The sequence below is a fragment of the Pleurodeles waltl genome, chromosome 2_2, assembly GCF_031143425.1.
Source record: "Pleurodeles waltl isolate 20211129_DDA chromosome 2_2, aPleWal1.hap1.20221129, whole genome shotgun sequence".
Taxonomy (NCBI): Eukaryota; Metazoa; Chordata; class Amphibia; order Caudata; family Salamandridae; genus Pleurodeles; species Pleurodeles waltl.
The window spans coordinates 1,060,180,673-1,060,199,074 of record NC_090439.1 but is presented as its reverse complement, the minus strand read 5'-3'; the positions used below and the strand labels follow the sequence as shown (position 1 = coordinate 1,060,199,074).

Genomic DNA, 18,402 nt, shown 5'->3' with positions numbered 1-18,402 from the left:
GTGGGCATATTTCTGTTGGCGTGACGGTGGAGGTTTTGTTTTCGCCAGTTTATCACTGACCTTTGGTGTGGCGGACTTGTGTGGGTGTCTGAATTTTGGCGGATTCCGAAATGTGGGTCATAATAGCTGTGGCGGAATTCCGCGGCGGTGTGTTGGTGGTCTTCTGCACGGCTGTAAGCGACTTTTACCACCAATGTTGTAATGACCGCCTTGATGTTTAATATACATAAAAATGTAGCTTTGTTACGGTACATAAGAAGACTAATGAGCCCTCGTAGTGAAATTACCCAAAAGCTGGTTTCACTGTGTAGGTATGGCTAGATTATCCATGAAAAATGTAAGTGTAAATAAAATCTTTATTTTATATCTCTTTCTGATAATGTTATAGCAAATGATTCAAAGTTATTAGCTGCCTAGTTTAAAAAATCGAATTCAATGATGAAAGTAGATTTTTGAGAACTTCAGTGTAAAAGTAACATTCAAAAAGTGTAATTCCTGCCGCCGGAGAACTGAACTGCTTTAGAACCAGACTATCACTCAGCTTCTCTCCAGAGGCTCAATGCCCCTTCAGGTCAGTGAGATAACAACCATGCTTCCAGAGGACAATGGATTGGCTCTCAGGTTCATGAAAGGAAGGTTGCTGTCAGTAACTGGCCCCTTAACAGGGACTAGCCACCTGGGAGGGGACAGAAACTATTGGGTCAAGAAAAGATAGCCTTGGTAATTCCTCCTTTGACTTGGTGATGGCAAATGAGGCTTGCAGGGTCTGCTCCCACTGATTAACTGGGCCATCCTACACTTCCTAGTTCCATTACCAGTAGGAGGGGAAAACTAGTTTTTGACCCTGCCAGAGGGGTGGGTTCCTCATATAAACACAGGAGTGGTTAGGGGGCAGTACGCTTCCAATAGAAGAAGGGTTCAGACATCTTGTATTTAGCATGTCTAGGAATATTTGCAATAAACCAAAGAGGACGTACTGAAAAAGGAGGTGATGTATTTGTGAGAAAGTAGCCAATATTATTATTGTTTACCATAATACTGTCCCAGGAGTTAAGATTTATATTATTTCCAATGGAACAATATGTTTTTCAAAATGATATTTAGAATGCAATATTTTAACAATATTCTGACTACGATATTCTGGTGCACGCAGTCACTGCTCGCTGACCTCTAAAGGGGAGGGTTGGCTGTGATGCGCGGGGTGGACATATAATAAAAAAAAAGAAAAACTTACCTACTTCGTTGCTGCCGCGCTGCTCCTCTTTCCCTGGCTGTTTCTCCAGGCTGCAGGCACAGGCTCCCAGCCTGCCCCGTGGCCAATCCTGACGCTGCTCAAAACAGCATTAGGATTGGCTGGGAGCGCATAGTTAGGGTGCTCCCAGGCAGACAGTTAGCCTGTGCAGGCTGTCTCCAGCACGGCAACCCAGTGCCGGGCTGGAGAGAGCCTACTGTGCATGTGTGTTTGGCCAGCCCGAGACAGCTGGCCAAACATACATGCGCACTGAGAGGAGTGCTCTGTCCACTCCCCTCAGTGCTTGTCACCCCCAATGCCCCGCCCATTTACAAGAAAATGATAATAAACTCAGTTTATTATTGTTTTCTTGTAAAGGTTTTGCAGCTGCTGGTGGGGGTGACGCTCCTCCGCCCTCATGCAGGACCTGGCCCTGGGTGCACATCCTCATTAGCATGTCAGTTTAACATTCATAAGCCAATACCTTGAAGACAAATGGTATGGAAGATAGGAAAAAGGTTGTCTCAGAAAACAAGCTATTGCACATCTCCAGGCATAATTCTCACAGTATCATAGGACGAATCGAACCAGGTGCAAAAGCTAAAAAGGTATACCTTCTTTTTGGCGCAATTGAAGACCATTGTTTGTTTTCCAGCTGCTACAGGAAGCCATGATGATGCCTCAGTATTTATCAGTGAATCTTGAAATATTGAACATCAATGCCTTTGCTACAGATTTGTATGTTGTCAAGGTCATTGCACAGTGGTATTCCAGTACCCCAGAGGATATGGCAGTGGTACTGTGCCTGTGGTTTCAAAATTAAGACTACAATATTGCTACGTGCAGCAGCACCTGTTTCTCCTTGTCATAAAAGATCCCCTACAGTCTATATCTAGAAATCAATTGTATATACTGTTGCTATTTGAGTCGTTCTTGACTTTGTATTTCTCATGTCCTAATTATTCATTTTTTTGGGGTGTAATGTTAATAACGTCAATCAATGTGTGGAAAAATAAATATAGTCTTACCACAATTATCGTTGTTGTTTATATGTCCAAAGATGTAAAATGCGTACACATTTGAGATAGACATATTTTATTTTGGATGGGTAGCAAGCACTTTGTCTTGACATGCTGTTCAGTAACTAATGTGTGTTCACTTTTGTTGATGCTAGGTCTGGTGTGATTTGTGGTTGGTGGAAATGATGCAAGCATAGCATGGGTAAGTGATTGTGCCTACACACAAAGGCTGTCATTATGACTCTGGCAGTCTACAGACCGGCAGGGCCACAGTGGCGGTCTGACTGCCGCCAAAGCAGTGGTCCTACCGCTTTGGCAGTGTTAGGACCACCACATTATGAATGTGGCGGTTCATCCACGGTCAGACCACCAGCACTGTCAGTTTCCCTCAACTGGAGGGACTGGCGGTGCTAGAGGTCCTAATCCGCCCGGGCAGCGCTACATGCAGTGCCGCCCTGGAGTTTACGATCCCCTCTCCGCCAGCTTGTACATGGCGGCTGCACTGCAATGTAAAAGCCGGCAGAGATGGGGGCCCCATAAGGGCCCCTGCACTGACCATGCACTTGGCATGGGCAGTGCAGGGGCCCCCCATGGACAGCCCCGCCATGCTTTTCATTTCTGCTAAGCAGACAGTGAAAGGCGCGATGAGTGCTGTTGCACCCACGCACCGCAGCCTTGCCGCTGGCTCCATTATGAGCCAGCATCGATGTTGTGGGCTGTTCCCCACTCAGCCAGCGAGTGGAAGCATTGTTTCTGCCTGCCGATCCAGCAGGGAACATGTAATGGGGCCCGCAGGAAGGCAGACGCATTGGCGGGAACCTGACCGCTGGAGTCTGGGGGTGGGCTTTTCCACCCGCCAAACTCAAAAAGACCCCAAAGTGTTTGAAAAACGCAATCAATTTTTTATAATTGCACAGAACTGCATTCCCAAAATACCGAGCCCTGTTGTGCTTACCCAAAATTATTTCTCTCCAGTCAATCTTGCTTTGTAGATCCACTTTTGTGGTGGGCAAACAGAAAATACTTTGGGTTGAATCACGTGAAGTCAAGAGTGGGAGCCAGATTATAAATCTGCTTTTGAGGTGGTAAGAGTGTTTACCAACAAGGTCTTGTAATAGCGCCAGCAAAAATGTTTTTGCACTTGGCCACAGTTTTGAGATGACTGGTCTAAAGTTATCATCTTAGCCAGTGGTAATTGGCTGTTTGCTACTGGAATTTTAAAGGAGTGGGGTGTTTTTAAGGTAAGGGTAAAAGGTGAGAAAAATAGTATAAAGTGGGACAAGTGTTAGGGAGTGGTTAATGTTATTGATAGTGTGAGTTAACGTCACAGGGTTTTGGTTTTAGTTAGGTAAAGTGTAAGTTACAATGATAGAGTCAAGAAAAATGTTACAGTGGGCTTAGTGTAAGGGACATGGTTAGGATAATGTTATAGATCTACTAAGTAAGATGAATCGAGTACCATTTTTTGTTGTTGAGGATGCCATTGTTACGGTATCACTTTGGTGTTTATTGCAAGGTTCATTAGAAATATTATGGTTTGTTATATTTGATGGAAAGGATTCTCTATCTTGGTAAAGTGTTGGTATTACATTCTTTGTTATGATATAGACTTGGTAACTAGCAGGTTATATCATTCAAAAGTAATTTTTTTTTTTATGTTCAGATTTCACTATTCATATGAGTCGAAGATTGATTTCAAATTTGTTACCAAACAGTTTTTTCTAGAATTAAACCAGAAAAACAGCATACATAGAAGCAGACGTATCCAAGTAATTCAGACTCTGATATTTCCACATTTTGCTAGTTAGAAACCCAAAACCAAGCCTTGGACATGCTCCAATTTGATTCTGCAGTGCAAGGTGGAACATGCATTTTAGCTATTTCAGCTGCTTGCATGCCACACCTCTAAACCAAAAGCACTGGCAAAGTCAATTGGTTTTGAGTTGCCAATGCATGCACTAGCTTTTTTGGTGCTTGCGTGGCACAAACATTGACAAAAACTAAATCTATCAGGCAGCCATTTTGTATTGCAGTGTTTAATATAATACTGTTCCAAAACTGCCAATACATTGCATCAGGCTGTGAGTAGAATTTAATATGGGGGTCATCTTGACACAGTATACACATATTAAAGAATAAAAAAACAGCAGAATTCCAAAATGGCCACCATATTGTATCCTGTTGCATATAAACGCAATTGGGCACAATGTGGTGGCCATCTTAGAATTCTCTTTCCCTCTGTTTATTATTTAATTTAAAGCTGTTGATCATTTTTCATCATGTTCCAGCTATATACGACATGATACACAGTTGTGGCCATCTTGGAATGCTACTTTTTGTGTGTTCTGTATTTCTAGTTCAAAAGTGGCCACCACGTTACATTGAACACAATCTGTGGCAGCTATCTTGAAAACAATTAACAATATTAAAGAATAAAGAAAAATAGGAATCTATTTTAGCCATACTGCTGAAATTGGTTGTATAACAGACAGCTGTCTTTATAAAGCCAATATTGGCAGCAGTGAACAGTGGGCTGCGGCAACAATGGCTGGCAATAGCCTCTCTTTACTCCCATAAGTAGATTGGACAGGGAATAAAAAAAGAGTTCTCTAAAGTCGGTAATGAAATAATACTGCCAATCACCAAATTAAATATAGTGTTAGAGAACTACTACTGTTGGAAGGATAAACAAGACAATAAGGAGGCAAGCCATTCAATCACAAGCAAAGTACTACGATAGATAAAAACAAGCATTTGCAATGCAATGGTTCGAGTTACAGCTATTAGTGTTTTAAATTCCTAACTGGACTTTTCTTGCCACTTAAATTGAAAATGAAAAGTAAAACAGTTGACATAAGCGTGCCGATTCAAAGCACAATGGCCACCATGAGTATGAGCGCAAAGGAGAGAAACAAAAAGAAAAAGAAGTTTGCTCGCAGTCAAACGTATCGTGGATTGTGCAGTTATCCATGTAACAGGGGCAGTCTGCAAGGTGGTAACAAAGCCACCACAAGGAGGGACAAATGTAAAGCATATACCAATGATAACAAAGGATTTTTGAAAGGCAATTCCACGAACGAGTGAAAGTGATGGATGTGCGGTGGGCGTGGTTAAAAGCCCACAATGCTTACTACAGGTCAAAGCGCTTGTGCACTCAACCTAAAAAGGCATTCAGTCATGTACAAGGCACAGCCCTACTCCAACTCAGTGTATGTTGAAGTACTTGTTCAATGCTGTCTGACACAGACAACTAAAGTCTGTCTCGGACACCAGCAAGGAATCTCATGCATACCTAGTATCAACACGATTACGAGATTCTCAAAATGTAATGCCTGGAATTGTATTAAGATTAAGAAAATGACTGGTCAGTTGCCACAAAAGTAGTAGTTGGTGTACCAAGTCACTTTTAGGTGCCTCTCATCAACTCCTTTTCTGATCCTAATGTATATGGTACCGTTACAAAACGGAAAACGGTTTAAAACTATCCCTGGTTGAGACATTCTTTGAGACATGACAGCATTTCCAATCAGACGTTTTTAATGAAACGGCTAATTTACTAAAACAAGTGAGGTAACATCTTTGCAGAGCAGATAGCTGTCAGCTATCAAGTATACTGGTGCAAAACATTAATCATGCACAGAAATGCAAAGAAGTCTGTAGTATGAATTAAAAAGTGTTGATACATGGCAGAGCCTCAGCAAAATTAGGCCATCTGTTTGGCAATAAATGAATGAGAAAATCTCACAGGAAGAAGGCCCTCTGGCGAAAATAAAACATTTCAGTAGTGGAAGGCTTTTTTAACTGTCAGATGATATCCTCAGACCATTATTCCAGGCTCGAGAATATTTTATTCAAGCAAAAGACTCTTTTATACCGTAGTAGTCCAGTCATATTGCCTGACCATTTTCACTACGATGTATCATCATTTGGGGGTAGCTGTGGGTATCAGCTGCTATTCTCACCTAACTTAGTATCTTCAGCGCTGTCCCTGCTAAACTTCACCTAGGATCCTGGACAACAGTAACAAGAATAATAAAAGTGCTGTTATTAATAGAAGAACACTGTCAACAAATCAATAACAATAATAATAGTAGTAAATGTATTTGTAGAGTTTTTCACATCACTTTCTAAGGCTGTGAAATGATAGGTGTTACTGTTACCCGATGTGCTTGTATTTGTTTACACACCTTTGAATGATGAATAGCTGAGTTGTCTTTGTTGGGATTTGAACCTGTGCTGCTCAGACCCGCTCATGAGTCAGTAACAACTGTTCAACTCTACGTTCGGCCAAGGCATCATTCCACCTTGGACGGGAGCAAAACGTAGTTTCTGCTGCTTCCTTTTCCTTCAGTCCTTCTGCATGAAATCAAAGACTGTAGACAGAATGGGGAGACAAGTGGTGAACTCTGCCATGTCACTAGGTAGTCAAAGGATGCTACCCTCGGGACTTTTGTGTATTGTCGCCCATGCGTGTGAATGTGCGAGTGAGCGAATGATACAGTGAACAATTAAGAGTAAGTAAGTAACCTAGCAAGTACATAATGGACTTGAATCCTGTGTACAAGTACGCTTGAACACTGTAGAGGAGCAGTGATCCCTGCTTTAAGTATGTTATTGATAGAATTCTTGTATGTGTCTTATTATACCTGCAACACATATTCAAGGAAAGAGAAAGACATAGACTGATCAGACTAGGAATATGGAAATCATTGTGAGTCTGTGAGCCTACCCCATGCTGCTTTGAAATAACACACCAAGGCAATAGTAAATAAGCAAGAGGAAGACAATAGATGGCCTTTTATAGAAATCATTTTATCCTTTTCTTTGCCAGCATACTCTGGGACACTGACGTATATAAAAAGTGATGGATGGAATGCTTGAAATAATCTCAATCACTCGTAGTAGGATGGATTGGGATGCAGCCCCAAGTGATTGCAAAGTGCTGAGATTAATTCAAGCATTCCACCCATCACCTTGTTTTTTTATGCCGTAAGTATGCTGTGGGAGGCACTGAAGTACTGTGTATACTCAGAGAGTGCAGCAGTGAAAGATGGAGAGGCAGTTCAAACCACAACTCCATCTTTCTCAGTGAGAAGTAACTGGTTTGGAAGAGGGTAGCTAGCCCCTTCTCCTGCAGTCAGGGTGGGGTGGACTTGAACTCTCCATGTGCCCACCCAGAACACAACTTTGGCATGTGCACTATTTGCATGCCACCACCTACCCAGCACTGTTAGTGCATCTCCACAAGGGCTCTTTGTTCATACTTAGGGACAGATATTGTATTGGCCTGGACGAGGAACATCCTCCTCATTTTCAACAACAAAAACTACAGTCCTGCCCTCACCTTTGACATCCACCAAATAGTAGTGCTTCAGGAATACGTATTCAGCAACCCTTACATAACTAAGTTATATGATACTTAAGAAATCTTTAAAGGGGTCTCTTCCACTAAGCTCCTCACTTCAGTATATGGGTCCCAATCCTCCAGCCACAGAAATGCATGTAATACAGTTGCGTTGTCTGGGAAAGCTGCCCTCACTTTCTGTTTTTTGGCATGCTAAACCAGGGATATACAAAGGGATCCCATTTGCTCCCCTAAATAATACTTTGAGTAAGTCTTTAAGGGTGAGCATCAGAAGACATTCTGTCTAACATTTAAAGAATTTCCTTTTTGATGTTTGCAATGTTCCGCCTGAATATATTGTTATGTTGCTCATGGGGCTACTGCTATCTTAGAGTGCAGCCTAAAGCTCTTGATATTTGCTGAATATGTGTTATTTTAATCTTCCAATCTCTGAGCTGATTAGTTGTCATTGCTAAAAGAGTCGTCTACTGGTAGCCTAGGAGCAGGTAGACTGTTCAACTAGTCTATGGCCTATTAAAGGTATTTTATACAAAACTCTTGCATACAAATATTGCTTTTTTCTACCCTTCTTCTTCTTCTCATTCCATACCATCTCAGAAAGCCTCCTCTGTATTCCTAAAACCATGCATAAAAAAATTCCCCCTCCTTTTCTTTTGAGTGACCCTCTCATTCACCTCCATCCTCAGCATGCCTCCTTTTTCTGATAGCAGCCTACTTTAAGTAACACACATGGTTGCCAAGTCACATGCATTGTTGCCTTAATCTTTATTATTGCATTTTTGCAGATTACATTTCATTTAAAAAAATCACAACCTCTCATTGTTTGAAAGTCATAAGTGCAACCTAATTGTTAGACCTGACACCCTTGGCGTAGTCTCCCCTGTCTTTTTTGCCTCTGCTTCCTATGTTTTGACTGTGTGCTGGACTTTGTTTTTGCTGGTTTTTGGTACTCTGGGCACTTTACCACTGCTGACCAGTGCTAAAGTGCAAGTGCTTCCTGTGTAAATTGCATGTGTAGTTGGCTTTTCCATGATTGGCATATTGATTTACTAGTAAGTCCCATGTAAAGTGCACTAGAGGTGCCCAGGGCCTGTAAATCAAATGCTACTAGAGGGCCTGTAGCATTGATTGCACCATTCACATGAGTATCCCTGTAAACATGGCTGTAACCTGCCACTGCAGTGTCTGTGTGTGCAGTTTTCTACTGCCAATTCGACCTGGCAAGTGTACCCACTTGCCAGGCCCAAACCATTTCTTTTTATACATGTAAGGCACCCCTACGGTAGGCCCTAGGCAGCCCCATGGGAAGGGTATAGTGTATGTTAAAGGTGGAACATGTCCTGATGTGATTTGCATGTCCTAACAGTGAAATACTGCCAACTTCGGTTTTCACTGTTTCAAGGCCTATCTCTCTCAAAGGTTACCATGGGATCTGCCTTTAAATATCTTTTAAGTGCAGCTTCCCTTTCAGAGCAGAAGGAGATCTGGAGTTTGGGGTCTCTGAACTCACAATTTAAAAATACATCTTTTTGTAAAGTTTGATTTTAGATTATCAGTTTGAAAATGGCACTTTTAGAAAGTGGGCATTTTCTTGCTTAAACCATTCTTTGACTCTGCCTGCTTGTGTATTCCCTGTCTGGGTCAGACTGACAGTTGGGCTGTTTGTGAATCTCCACTATACAGTGACACAGCGGTAGCTGGGTTGTAGCCTGCATATCCTGATTGGCCATGTGGGCTAGAATGGAGGGAGGAATGATCTCTTACACCGGAATGGGCTGTGCCTGCCCTCATACAGTGCAGTCTCCAACCCCCTGGTGTGTGTCTGAAGTCAAGCCTGGGCAAGGCAGGATCTTGTGAACAGCAGAGACTTTCCTTTGAAGTTTGACAACTTCAAAGGTAGAAAGGGGTATATGTAGTGGACCCAAAACCCCAGATTTTTAGGTTACTTCTAGAACCAAGAGGACCCTCTGCCAAGGAGAAGAGGAGGAGTACTGCCCCTTTGCCTGAGCCTGTGCTTTGCTGGGTTAGCCTGCAGTTGCTGCTTTTGCCTGAAAAGGACAAAGACTGAACTTTGTGGTATATTCCTGCTTGTGAAGTGTCTCAAAGGGCTTGGACTGAGCTTGCCTCCTGTTTTGAAGACTCAGGGCCATCAAAGGCTTCCTCTGCCAGCATCTTGTACTCTCTGCTGAGACTCCTGCCCTGCCAAGTGGTGCCCTATCCAGTCCCTGGGCCCTTGAAAGGTAAAGCTGATAGAACAAGGACTGAGACCCACGCACAGGAAGCTGTGCAAGGAAAATTTTGATACACCACCTGCAACGCAGCTGTAAAAACGATCTGCCACCCCCCTCACGGGTGAAATCGATGCACCACCTGCATAACGACTGGGAAATCGACACATTACCTGTATCACAGCTGAAGTAATGACGCAACACTCACTTGCGGCTGCTGAAAACGACGCAAACCCCGTGCAGCGTGGTTTTCGCTCACCATGTGGCTGTATTTCACACGCTTCATCATTGGGCATAAAAATCAAGGTGAACCTGCGCAGAACCGAGGTGCCCCATCTGGAAATCGACGCATCGCTCTCTTGCGGGAGAAAAAAACTATGCATCGTCTACCCGACCACAGAAAAACCAAAGCAGGGCCTCACTTGTGATTAAGGAATTGACACATTGCTGACTATTCTGACACACGCTCACCTGTGCTGCTTTAATTTTAACGCAAACCAGTTACGTTGTGTAACAACAACATTTCCATTGTTTTCTATGGAGTAAGGTTCTATTATTTTAAAAATTCATAACTTTACTTGTGTATGTTGGATTTTTGTTGTTTTGGTCTTGTTTGATTTAGATAAATATTGACTATTTTTTTAAACCGACGTGGTGTCCATTTTGTGATGTTTTCAGTGTATTACTGTGTGTGTTGGTACAAATACTTTACACATTGCCTTTGAGATAAGCATGACTGCTTGTGCCAAGCTACCAAGGGGGGTGAGCAGAGGTTATCTTAAGTGTGTATCTCATTTGTCCTGACTAAAGTAAGGGTCCCTGCTTGGACAGAGTGCAAACTGACTGTCAACCAGAGACCCCATTTCTAATACTAACAATATGAAATCCATTAATCCAGCATCCATTTGTAAGAAGTCACATACACTCCCCACAAGAAAGATCACATCTAAGGCCTTTTAACTTAAACCAACGAAAATAAATTAGAATAAATGGATGCAATATTTTTCTTGAAAGCACATGACTAATCCCAATACCCACTGCATTAACCACTAACATTGGCTTCCAGAGCAGGGTGCTGTCCGACATTAAATGTTCCAAAGCCTTGTCACGGGCAGTAAGTGCTATATAAATTCCATCACAATACAATACCTCAGCATCTGAAAAATAATGCAGGTGCATCAACAAAGACTTTCCTTCATTTGTATGAGAGAACTCCCTTTGCTGTGCACAAGATGTGAATCAATGCCTCTGCTGTTAACATGCCATTGCCCCGGACGCATTAAAAGCGGAACCAAATGACAGCCGACTTCCCTGTGGCACATCTGGAATAGAGCCACAGGTGATATTATCAACAAATTAAATAGTATTAATAGTTAGTTTGCCAATAGGTGACAAGTTGAAGACTATGGATGTCTGTATTTGGTCCCAAAAATTAAATAATGTATTTGCAAAAGTGGTCTGTTTGTGTTTTCTTTCTACCAGTTGCGTCTCTTCCCCACGTTATCGAAAAGTGTGTTGCATGCCAATGTGCATTCCTTGTTGGAAAGTCTGCTTAACAGAAAATCCCATATTCTTCTCGACTCGTCGGTAGATTGAATTAAACACGTGTCACGTACCCGTGAGAGCGCGGCTGACCCGTCGCAGAGAACGGCCCTCGCGATGCCCGCATCCCTGATGCGCGCGGCCTGCTAAAGAGCGCGCCTCGAGGTTCCCGCATATAATCACCACAGTGACTGCAAGACTGAAAGGAGTGACTCACTGCTGCAGAAGCCTGCTTATCGAAGCAAGCAACGAAGGAAACTTTCCCACTGCCCAAGGTTTAATGGATTCTTTTTATCACGTGCGTGATTATAGAGAGAAATCTCGACTTCGAATTGCAGTGTGGAAAATTGAAAATCACTTCCTTAAAAAATTATTAGGATTAAAAAAAACAAAATGCAAGCTTTGCATTACATTCGGGAGCTCGTGTTCTAACCATGATTCGCCATTGATTTCAACAAGCAAATGTGTCTATGCAGTCGATTGTTAATCGTTAGCTCAGTGGCGTAGCCATGGAAATGGGGTGCGTTTGAGAGGTGTTTACCTGTCATGGGCACCGTTTGTTCCCTTCCTTGTGATTTATGAGCTGCACACTTCAGAAGCTCACAGGAGAGAATGTAGAACAGATTTCGCAGTAACAGGCAGGCAGGACTTGACAATCTTGTTTGTTTACTGGCGCCGAGAATAGAAACAACTATTTATACTGTGACTCATTCAGGCCAGTGGACGGCGCACAACAGCCCTGTCGGCGCAAGTGCACGATAGAATCCATGCAAGCTAACAGTGTTAAAAGTACTGACCTGGTGCAGCAGAAGTTTGAGACGGCCCCATGAATCCTTATTATTGCTGTAGTTTACTACGTATATAGCACTTAGGGGCTCATTTTCTTTGCTTGCACTGGGGCCCGTGGGACCCTTGCTAGGCCACTGGTACTGGCGAGATGTTTATATGAAATAGGGGCTACGATACTGTATATTAATTGTTGTCTGCTGTGGGTCTGTGTGTCTAAAGGAGAGTAATTTGTAATAAACAGTTACTGGCCCAAATAACTTTTAAAGCACCACCATGGTTGACGCCTCCTACCTGCAGCAAAGAGCCTTTCGCTTACTGCCACCGCATATGTTCAAAATGATCCACATGTTTTGAATCAATTTTTCCAGAACTAGGTTACAGGTAAAGCTCAAAAAGATAGCTTGTGGGACTGATCGTCTCCTACAGAGATGAGTCTGTAACCAGAAGCCCAAATGCTCCAATACAAGGGAGGCAGCTAGAAGGGTTAGTTCACCTCTTAAAGAGTTGATGAGTGTAATCTGCAAGTCAAATATTCACGGTAATACTCACTGGATGTTAGTATTCTAGTGCAAGATTAGCGTTGCACTGCACGTAGCAGGTTCCAATCGCATATAGGACCACTGGGGGCAGGGCTGGTACCTGTAGCATGGACTTCTGTGCAATCTACCAGTTACAATGCCCCGTGCAGCAAAACAATTTGGTAGTGTACCCTGCTGCCATCTGCGTGTGCCTGGCACACTGCAGGCTTGTCTTCCACCCTTGAAGAGTTGACAAAATGAGTACATTTAGCTATGTGAATTATCGAAGTGGGAAAAAGGACCAGTAGACTTTTAGGGTCAGATTTACAATGTTTTGGGGGAGCGCAGTGCCACAAGCCTTCTTGCTGCGCCTCCCTGCGTCAAAACAAAAGGGCGGGAATGTGCTGTATCTACGAGATACAGCACACGCCTCTCCTTTTCTCCTGCGATGGCGCACAAATTGCTGCTGTGCGCCCACGCAGGCACCCTTGCACCATAGTGCCTGCGTTGCAGGGATGATTGTTTTTGTGCAGAAAGGGGCACCCTCCTGCACAAAAACATTCCCAAGAGAACTTTTCCTCTTTCTATGTGTACCGCAAAATTCAGCACACATCGAAAGAGGAAAAAATCGGGAGAAATAAGGATAATTCTCCCAGTTGTGTCCCTTCTACACCACCAATGGGGTGGCATAGGGTTTTAATGCATTCCCAGGTTTTCAAAACATTGTAAATCTGGGAATGTGTCAAAATCCATGGCTGCTGCATGGGATCACCCACCCAACAGCCATGGAAACGCCTCCCCCTGCGTTTCTTTACTCCATATCTACAAGGCCATGTAAAGGCATGCAAAGTGGCTTTGCGGGGCCTTGTAGATATAGGTCAGCAGCCTGCACCAAAAAATGCATTAAAAAAAGTGACACATGAGCGGCGCAGGCCACTTCTAAATCTGGGCCTTAGAGCTTACCTTGTTTGACTCACTGTGCATATGCAATACAAGAAACCTTTCCCTGCCCCTCACTTCTTGCAAAATAAAAAAAATATTCAGGAGCGGCTACGATGTGTTGTATACACATAGATAAATACACAGAAGGTTTTGGCAGTACCCAGTGGCAACTTACTACCACTTGTGTGTGTGCAAACTTCCTGTTAGCTGAAAATAGATATACCTCTCTGACCATAGGTCAGAAAGCAAATGTAGCCATTCAGCAGCACGTTACAATGCAGCCAGTCACTGAATTTGAGGGATGTTCGCAACCGCCAAACTCTATATAAGGGCCATGGTCAAATCCTTTTGATATATAGCCCAGATGGTAGATGTCACTACCACCACTATGTTCCAAATATTGAAATTAAGGCAATGCCCAGATTAGAAAACTGCACCAATGCTATCTTCCTGAACATGATTTCTAGCTTTTTTTTCTTAGCTAGCTTTTACCCAGTATTCAGTATGGCAAAGTTGTACTGTCTGACCTACTTAAGATCTGGCGAATAGTCATTGAAGCTTCTCTCAAGGCAACAGCTTACCTAGTTAGTTGGACATAACATTTTAAGCATGTCTCTCCAGCCCCGACTACTCTACAATGACACCCTGTTGAAGCAAGAACTATCTTCAAAACTGTCTATCCCCTTGTTACTCACCTAGCATATTATCAATCACTGTAGACTAGAAATCTGTTTTAAGAAACAACGTGCTCTGACTGATTCTTTTTAGGTTGTGCTTCCAGACTCTGCAAATCACTTCCTCCAGAGTTTTCCATACCTGTCTCTCATCAGATGTTCAAAAGATAAGTAAAACATCTTCTGATTTGTTTCTATCTACTTGTTCCATAGTTTCTGGCCTATTGTACTGCTTTTCTACCCTCATAAAGGGCTTTGAATCTGATTTCCTTTTGCATCCCTCCCTTTTCTACCAGTTACCCTCTGAAACTCATTTATACCTAATGTGGTTGCCACTTTTGAAATGTCTTGTAGTACTAGCGATGACTCCTTTCACTCTGATAGAGTCACGGAACTGGACTTATTAGTGAATCCAGGCACTGTTTCTCTACCGGTCTTAAAAAAATGAATACCTTGTCAGCATGTCTTCTATTGTTATGGCGTCTCTATTTTTGCAAGCCTTTTTGAAGGCTGCATATTGTATCTCACTAATTTCTTCATCGCTCTGATATCCCACTGAGCCTGCTGTGCACTTCATAAAACCTTCTAATAAATAATTAAGCATGTTGCTGATGTACCAAATGCAAAACCTCTTTAGGTAATGTTGAACTGCCTAAAATGAATCCAAAAGGAAAGATGCACAAACTTCTACACCTCTTAATTCAATACTGTACCTGACTTATTTTTAAGCGTAATAACCCTAAAAAGAAAATTCAGCCTTACCTTCTTTAACTCAGGCTTTTTCGAGAATTGAAAGTATAACATAATGCCATATTCATCATCAATAAAGAAGCAACACCTGCTCTAGGGATGGACATCCCTAATACATTGTCTGCTGGTACATATTGCCTACATTTTGTATTTTTCAGCTAAATCCCATCACAGCTTGGAAGGGCACAGTATGATTCAGATTTGTTTTTGTTCTAGCTCAAGAGAGGTCTAGATTCTTTGTGATTTGATTTAATTTGCTTTTTATTGCATGCTGTGCCAACCCAGGAGTACACCTTTGTGCTAGAGGACAGGTAAAATGAATCTAAGTGAAAATATAAATCTGCAAAGTAGCCTAAAAAGATGTTATGGTTGACTAAATGTCAGTTGTGACTGTGGAGAGTTGTAAGTTGAAATGAGAGGTTACTCCAAAATGCTGTACCATGACATCTGAGAGTGCACCTTCCCAGCAGTGTTTAATCTGAGCCGGTAAGGCCCACTGGCAACACTCTTTTTAGGCATAGTAATGTAATTTTCCATCATTAGACTTTGACACAGGACAAAAGAGGGAAAGAAAGAAATGTGGGAAAGTAAGAGAATAACCGAAAAAACTGTGACAATGGTAGAAAGCAGGAAGCAAAAAGAAACCTCCAATCATGCATGAGATAAAGTTTCTAGGAGTGCACGGTGGTGGGTGGAAAAAGGCATGAGGTGGAATCAAGATTAGAGCTGCTTTGTATTTGGCGATTTCAACATGAGGCAGTGTTGCTGCAGGCATCTGAAAAAAAGTTTGGTCACCAACACATTATTAAAAAAATTAAGCACTGATTTCCAGTGAAGAGCCCATGATGTGCAAAGTCACGTGCAGCAGAAGAGAGCCGAGTACATAGGTTTGACTGGTTTGTGAACTAGAAAGTACTTTTAGTGGCAGGAGTGTTTAAAGCCAAATACACACTGTACAGTGAGCAGAGGAACTTCAAGTTTATTTTCAGTTTTACAGGTAACTAAGGTAGTGCAAGGCATGATTAACATTACTAACATTTCCCAGCTTTGCAACTCCCTCAACCGCACATTTTTGGATTACTTACAATTTTGTTGTAGCTGTATACGGGAGGGACAAATAAAGAATGTTACATAAATTGTTGGGGCAGAGTACACAAGTTGAAGCATGAAGCTCACATGGCAGAAATAGAAGGGTCTTTCCTAGGAGGTTTACTACTTAGAAGCAGGAGTATCTAACTGTATTGACCTACCCTTGAGAGAGAGAGGTCTTCATGCGAGATGACCCTTAAAGACTTTGCCTTGACTGTTTAGGGGAGGAGCTCCCGTACAATAGTCTAACACTTTCTTCTCAGCCAGCAGCAGAGTTGTTTTGTTGGTGTTCAGTTTTCAATTTTTTGACTCATCCATTATTGGATCCCTAGAAGGCGAAGCACGCTAGCTGGCTATTAATGTGCGTGAAAGGTGGTCCAAACACATTGATTGTGAGTTGTTGTCCGAATAGGAGACCAAGAAGCAGTCGAATGATCTATTTAGTTTTGCCAGGGGCTCGCGTGTATATTGAAAAGCATAGGAGAGATTGAGGATTCCGGAGGGACTTTAGAATCAAAGGATATACTTTAGAGACAGTAGGTGGTGTAGACACAGATTGCAGCTAGTTTTAAAGAGATGGACCAAACTTCCACAGTTCCAGAGCTGCCATATTTTTATGTATGATCATCAGGATCGTGCGGTGTACCATGTTCAATGGGGTGGAGAGATCAAATAAGATCAGTGCTTCCATTTCACCATTCAGAATAGTTCTCACTTCATCCATGGCATTTTCCAGAGTAGTTAGCACAGTCTGGTTAGTGCAGGTTCCTATTTGCCAGCATTCAAGGATTTCAGATTCTTTAAAAAATGTCCTGCATGAAGTTGGCTTTTGTTTTTTATTTGCCTCTGTTTTTTTCATTCCCCTCACGATGGGGTTTTCAGTCCTTATGGCTTGCTTAGATTGAATCACCTTTATGTTTCTGTAATAGTTTGGACCAGTATTGATCTTTAGCCTCCTATTTGGGACTTCTACCCCAGGGCTGAGTGACTCTCCACGAATTACAATTTTAGTGGTCTTCTACGGAATTTGAATTCTCTCCACACTTTCATGATCTGGATTCTACACCTATTGATCATATAGAACAGTATACTTGTTTCTGCCAAAGTGAAAGGAAATTAATCTTCACACAATTAGCTTAACTTGTTTTAAGTAACCCTCCTCTTCGCATCACCGCATTCACACTGCCATTTCATCTGCAGCCTGCATCACCCCACTCCTTTTCACCATGCACTCCAGCTCTTCATAGTGAAAAACGTGGCTGTCACGGTTCACTGAAATCCAAAATGTACACCTTTGGCAAAGATCACTGATAGCTTCTCTAGCACAAGGAACAGAAAGAGGACAGGTGGCAGCAGTGTGTGACTCTCCACACTCACAGAACCGTACAGATTGTACATAAGCAGAATACCCGTATGTGAGAAATAGGCGTTGTGTATTGCTCCCCTTGTGTTATCGCCGCTGTGTACTGCTAAACTTTGAGAACAAATGCACATTCCACATAGTTTTGTACAAATATATGTCACCAGAAATAACATAAAATACAAACAACCTTTAAAGTATAGCACTACAGTGACTGCTTATCGATGTGTACATATTTTACCTTTACTTATTCTTGCAGTTGGCTCTTTTTACGTGTACATTCCCATATCTTGCATTGCAGATAACAATCAAAACGTTGAACAAAACATGCTGCAATGCTATGATAACAGTGTCAAAATGCTTAACTCATGTTGCTCAATTCTTCAGAAATGAACTAATTTCCATCTGTATAGTAATGAGCTATCAGGCCAATTGGATTTGCCAATGCTTGTTAGTTACTCCTATAAGATTGAGCACTGTTTGGACATTTGTAGAAGATCCTACAGTCGCTATAAATCACAACTGAGGAGAGAAACACATAATAATGTCTTTCATTCTATTTCTGTCCATTATTTGTTACCTCTTCAGAAGATTCTTGGAAGTGCCATTGTCAGCACGTCATGAAGCTCCTGATACAGGCTGTACGTTGCCTCTATGAAGTCACTCTGTGAAATTTTCCAGAGCCCCATCTGCTTTTCATTTATGTGAGTTCCTAAACTTGGAACCACATTGGAAGGAAACTACCTGTTACCCATAGGACCTCATAACTTCAAGAATCTGTCATAGTTAGTGCTCTACATATATGAATAAGATGATTTTTACTCCTTGTTATGTTTCTGTCCGTTTTAACAAAGCAAAGTTGCATTGCTAAAATCTGTGCGATTTTTGCCCAACG

General features: G+C 42.2%; 1 protein-coding gene and 1 long non-coding RNA gene across 4 annotated transcripts in view; one reads left to right on the top strand and one right to left on the bottom strand.

Annotated features, from left to right (window-relative positions):
• The window catches only part of LOC138282844 (uncharacterized), a 135,601-nt gene extending 124,031 nt beyond the window's left edge, over positions 1-11,570 (bottom strand). For all 3 annotated transcript variants that reach the window (XR_011201009.1, XR_011201010.1, XR_011201008.1), the window contains exon 1: positions 11,460-11,570. This is a non-coding gene — a long non-coding RNA (uncharacterized lncRNA). The remainder of the gene's footprint in view (positions 1-11,459) is intronic.
• FAM135B (family with sequence similarity 135 member B) overlaps positions 1-18,402 on the top strand; it is a 1,130,658-nt gene that overhangs the window by 239,674 nt on the left and 872,582 nt on the right. The gene's annotated exons all lie outside the window — the stretch shown is intronic.